Below are 6,012 nucleotides of genomic sequence, written 5' to 3'. Positions count from 1 at the left end.
GTCTTATAGCCCACGTGCGAGGATGCGCCTGTCACTCGCAGGGGAGGGGAGGGGAGGGGAGGGGAGGGGGCGGCTCGCTGCGCCCACCCTGCCTCCTGCTCCGCATCCTCGGCATGCAGGGCAGGGGCAATGCTCTCCAGTCCCCCCCCACCCCAGGCTCTGCGTGCTGGGGGCAGCGTGCCCCGGTCCCCTTGCAGCCCTGCACCCAGCTCCTGCCCCTCTCCGCCTTCTCATCCGCACCTGCCCTTGCACACCGGGGCTGCGACCCGAGCCCGTGCAGGGGACGCGCTCTTTCTTCTGCCATTATGTAAGCAGCGTGCATATGCATGGCCTCCCGCCGGCATGGAGATGGGCTCCTTAAGCAAGAGACCTCCACCGTGTTCAGCGGGGAGATGGGGATGCTGCGGGCACCCAGCGTGGAGCGGCAGGTCCTTGCCCTGCTGCTGTGCCTTATTCGCAGCCTGGCAAATTGGGGCTGGGTGGAGAGTGGAGAGCATCCTGGAGCTGCTTCCCTGCCTGCATCCCACCCCAAAGGTGGGTTTCCCGCCAGCCTTGGCATCGCTGGGTCATACCTGCGTGCCCCGCTCCCCCGTCTACTGAAGCAAGGAGTGGGGCTCGGCTGGCAATCAGCACGAAACACCCTGATCTCTGCTTTGCAACGAGGTGGGAGGGTACGGAGACCTAGATGGAGGGAGCCCACCGACCTCGAGACTAAAGGCGTTGTTCTGAACGAGGGCTCTTTCAGCAGCATATGTAAAAAAGGGCGAAGACATCAGCACTTCATTGCATTTTAACAGCTGTTGCAGTGGTGGGACGTTGGCCACCGTGGTCTCCTTGCTTTGCTGGTGGCAGGTTCGGGGGCTATGTCGCGTGGTGGTGTAAGGGTTGACTCCGTGGTGTTGCTGAGAGGTTGGACACTGGGTTTGGACAGGGATGATCCTGCTTTGGGCAGGGGGTTACACCTCTGGCATCCCTTCCAGCCTTGCTGCTCTGTGAGTGGAGATCTGTGGTTTCTTTCATGGGGGCGGGGGATTGCAAGGGCCTGTTTACACTTCAGGAGCCTCGGATGCTGCAGTTATGTTGGCCAAGTCCTTTGGTGAGGGCACAGGATACGCTGATGGCTTTTTTAGACTCACAGACAACGAGGGTTGAAGGGAGCTCAGGAGGTCACATCTAGTCCAACCCCCTGCCCCGACTAGATCATTTTTCATTTTGCATAGCCATGGCATCACCTGGATGACGTGCAAAGCCAACAAAAGCCCTTGAGGTAGAGGATCTACCAATGGTATCTTCCTTCCCTACCCGACCCGGAGTCGTTCCCAGAGCTCTGCTCGTCATACCGTGTCTGAAGGAGGCAGGGTCCTGCAGAAAAGTAGACGGTTTTCATCCAGTATGCTGTAGCTTAGACCTGGCCACATTTGTCCCATGTGATTTTCATGGCCGAGTACCGTCTAATGGCAGCAGAGACCAAACAGCAAGTAGTAACAGAAGTGTTTCCCAGTGAGCAGCAAAGACAAGAGTGCAATCAGTGCCAGATATTCAGACAGTCCCAAGTACCATCCCTCCCAAATTCTTGCCCTCATATTGAAATTCAGAAATGGAGGTAAATTGAAATCACTTTGGCCTGCATCACATCCTAACTCTCCCATTGAAGTCAGTAGGAGTTTGATGCCTCAGTACCTTGGCGGGACCCGCATCTTAATCACGTTTTTGTTCTACGCAAGAGCTTGATTGAAGTCCTGCCTTATCCTTGCTGTTCCTATGCACTGCCATGTGAATATTAATCCACTGATGTTTAAAAATACTTGGGTAGTGTGGTGAGAGCATTACGGAAATGCCCAGAAGGAGCTTAATGAAGCTTAATGAAGGGACTTTCTGAGGTCCCTTCCAGCCCTAATGTCTATGAAATCTATTCAGCCCAGGTGTGCTGGGGGGGCAGCAATCAAAGCCTGGGGACGCACACTGAATGTTAACCTATAATGTTAATGCATTGAATGTTAACATATGATGAGAAGAAGTCAGGTCGTTGGAGGCTGCATCATAACGCGCACACAAGAGGAATGCACTAAGATTGCACAGGCAGCCTTCGCTCTGCTGTTCTCCAGCTCTGGGTCCTTGACTTCTGTGCCTTCGTGAGCCTACCCTAAAATCACCTAAGCCTGCACATGGCAGCTTGAGGCTGGGAACTCCTGTCTATTTTACAGCTAAGGAGGCTAAGTGATTCGACCAAGGCCAAGCAACCTGTCAAGCATTTCATCTCATTACCTTAAGCAAGCAAAGGAGTCTGATCCTAGACAAGTCCTTAGCCTGTTCTCTTCAGTGCATGCTGCCTTGTGTGATGCTTTAATGAGGAGCTGAATCATGGGTTTACTGCAATTCAGGCCCTCATTTCAGAGCCATGGAGAGCGTGGCCTGGAGAGCTCCCAATCCCCGCAGCAGAGGAGGACTTTAGGCTGGGATTTTCTGTGCAACATAATGAGCTGGGTGCTGATAATCTCAGGCTCCTCTGAAATCCTAGCCTCCTTCTGAACCCCACTGTTCTGGATTTGGAAATGCCTGTAATCATTTATGAATATTGTATCTTGACCCAGTTACTGTGATGTTTATTCTCTGCATGTGTCACACTCACTCCATTGCTGTATTTCTAGGAAATCCACCCCGAAATGGGAAGTGGACCCTACTTACGCTCTTCCAAAGCAAGGACAAGGTAGGAGCCATTCCCTTGGATGCTCCTGATGCACCTGTCCATTGTATTTTCCCCAGGGGTGACTCCGTCACCCTGAAGGGATGCCTCAAGGAGAGGCACAATTTGAGAAACCAGATTCCAGAGGTTGGGGTATTTGGGAATTCAGAAGCTGCAGGGTCCCCATCCGTCTCTAAGTGATCCAGATGTGCAAGGAGAGCGTTGCTTGTTAAGATTAGACAATGCTTCATTTACAGTAAATGGTACTTTGGCTTGCAAAGGATATCCAGGCCCTCTTTTCTCCGCAGGTGCCAGTACCTGGCTGCCCTTGCTGGGAGCACATGGTGGATGCACAGGGTGTTAGTCTAAGAGTGGGAGAATCGTGTCATTCCACCCCAAAAGAAGAGACCTGGCACATAAGAGGGTGTACTCATATGGCACTTGACCCTGTCACCACAACACACACACACACATATGCACCGAGCCAGACCAGTGGAGTTATTCCTTTGTAACAGGGGGAAAAGATGCACCCAACCAGCTGCAGCTTGGATGCAGATTTACTCCAGTCACAGATGTGCCTGCGAGGGATGAAGGCATGGACGATCAGAGCAGGGCAGGCCCCAGCAGCTCGGGGCTGGAGTTCGGGTTGGGGAAACGAAGTCAGAAGTTGAGATCAAGACGTGGAGTCAGGAGGCAGGCTGGGGATTTCAGAGCTGCAGTCAGGACTGGGGAACCAGAAGCAGGAGCTAGGTCAGGCCTAAGCAAGGAGCTCCTTCAATAGGCCAGAGGCATGGCACAGCTGCTTTTTCTCCAGACAGCTTGCTGCTGTCTGCTCCAGCCTTCCTGCAGCCCTGAAGGATGACTCATGCTGATCCCTGACTGCTTCCAGCCAGGAACTACGGCTAAATCTGCCCCAGACAGGGCTGAATCTCCCCCAGACCGGCTCATTACCCTGGCCCTCTGACTGGGAAGCCACCAGATCTGTGGAAGACAAACACCTTTGGCCTCTTTTGCTTGCTCTGAAGTAGATCATCATCTTTCCAGACTGCTTCTTCCCGTGTGTGCAGCTCCTATCACAACGCCATCCCCATGCTGCCTGCGGCCTTTGGGAACGGCTTTAATCCAAATGCTTATTTATACAAGTAATAATGATTCCTGCTGCTTCCCGCAGACACTTATTCTCAATTCTGCTTGGTCTTTTACTTGTGCCTGAATGTTAAGAAGAAGCCCAATGGACGCGTAAAACAAATTGAAAATCTTTTATGTCGTTGTTTTGCAATAACGTTCTTAAGTACCGAGGTTATTGTTTGCTTGCTCTGCCGTGGCAGGGAGCAACCTCCTCCAAGATAAGGGGGTCTTGCGTGCCTGTCGTCAGGGTCCATCCCTGCTGGTGATGCCCACTGCCAACATGGTGAGAGCCCGAGAGGGGAAGGGACTTATCCAGTGACACCCTGAGGCAGGAATAGGTGGGCCAAGTGAGACGCCATCTCCAAGGACTCATCAGGCTCAACCATGAATTTGGCCCCATAACACCGGTGACTTGAGTGGGCAGAGAAGCCCGGGGAATAGGGACAGGAGGGAGCTCAGGAAGACATTTGCTCCATCCCCTGCCCTCCGATCGCTCCCTCTGTTCTGTTCTTAAACCGTTCCAGCCAGATGCGTGGCTTAAAACCCTCCCGCGTCGATGGCTCCGAGACACCTTTCAAAATCCAGGAAACGAAGGGACAGAGCAAGACAGCGGCCTTGCCAAGAGCACCCGGGTCTCTGACTTGCAGTCCTGGGCCTTAAACCCCAAGCCATTCTTCCTCCTGCTTCGCTCCATCACAGTTCATGGGGCCAGCGGGACACTGGTCCAGTGACACATTGATCTCACAGTGCTTTGCCGGGGAGCACAAGTACCATCATCTTCACTTCACAGAGCAGGGAGCAGAACCGAATTGGGCTCCTCTTCAGTGGGTGCGTCTACACGAGATGCTTTCTGCGCGGTAGCCTAATAACACTCCTTGGACGGCAAAACCCGTGCTAATACGCTACCGCGCAGTGTTATTAGGCGACTGTGCAGTAAGCATCACTAAAGACCCATGCACAGTAGTGCCATTTACTGCACATTGATTTAGGACTTGGTTATTCAAGTACTAAACTTAATGCGCAGTAACTGCAGTGCATTAATGAACGTGTAGACGTGCCCAGTGAGAATTAAGGATACTCAGTGCGGTGCCTCCGAAGAGATGAGCCTCAGCTGGCAGAAATGATCACTGACATAACTGGAGCTGCACAGATTTATACCTGCTGCAGCTCAGGCCGTGGCTTTTTAATGGGCTCTTCTTTATATAAAGCAAGGAAGCAGAGAGATCGCCTTCTCCCTCCTTTCCCTCCCCACACTTTAATTCAGCCAGGGCGAGAGGTTTCAATTTGCTCGGTGAAGTGCTCCAGCGGTAAAGTTGCTGCCTCATTGTGTACGACGCTGCTTCAGCTGCTGCAAGTGTGCCGGATTGAGGGATTTCACACGCGGGGTTTTCACCGGGCTGCCTCTGTGCCACGCGCTCTCCTCCGGCAGAGCCATTCATTTCAAGGACGGGGTTATGGAGAACAAAAACCTGGTCAGCCAGTTGTTATAAGTCATTGCCTTTGCCTCCACTATTATTTTCCCCCTGGATCAGGCATTTCCTATATAGAGTGGATATAGCGTTTATATAGTTTATAATATTTATATGGCACTGAAATACATATAGCAGGGCAATGCCTCTTCTGGAGCTCAGTGCGGGGTTTCACTTCCCTTCCTCACTGCTGCTCTGTCGAGCCCTGTGTAGCCTCTCTTCTGTCCAGGCTCACATAATACCTTTCATGCCCAAAGAGTACGACAGCCCTGATCCACTTTGGCTGGGGCAATGAGCAGGGGTAGTGATGAACCTAAGATTTAAATACTCTGCCAATACTGTCCCATCAGACAGGGAAGGAGCAACTCCTGTGCTCACTAAGGAACCAGATCGACAGAAGTTTCTGTCTGGTCCTCAGCAGCTATAGGTACAAAAGGTGGATACTGCTTTTAGGGCCAGTGTATAGCTCACCCTGAGGTGGCTGGTTGCTGGGGGAGGGAGGGGAAGTTGACCCCAGCAGAGACAAGGTGCTTTAGTCACTGCTAGTTAATTCCTAACTCTCTGTCTTGGAGCCACTGGCCGTGTCTACATGTGCATTTATGCTGGCTTAACTTTAGTGCTCAGTAATTTACTGCGCAGTAAGCAGGAATAGGCCGGCATCTATACATGCAGACATTAAAGTGCATTAATGCTGTGTGTGGACTCACTTGGGACTAAAGTTAGCCCCAAGTC

This window comes from Alligator mississippiensis, chromosome 6 (assembly GCF_030867095.1).
Source record: "Alligator mississippiensis isolate rAllMis1 chromosome 6, rAllMis1, whole genome shotgun sequence".
Lineage (NCBI taxonomy): Eukaryota > Metazoa > Chordata > Crocodylia > Alligatoridae > Alligator > Alligator mississippiensis.
The sequence above is the reverse complement of the archived record's forward strand: the minus strand, read 5'-3'. Positions refer to the sequence as shown.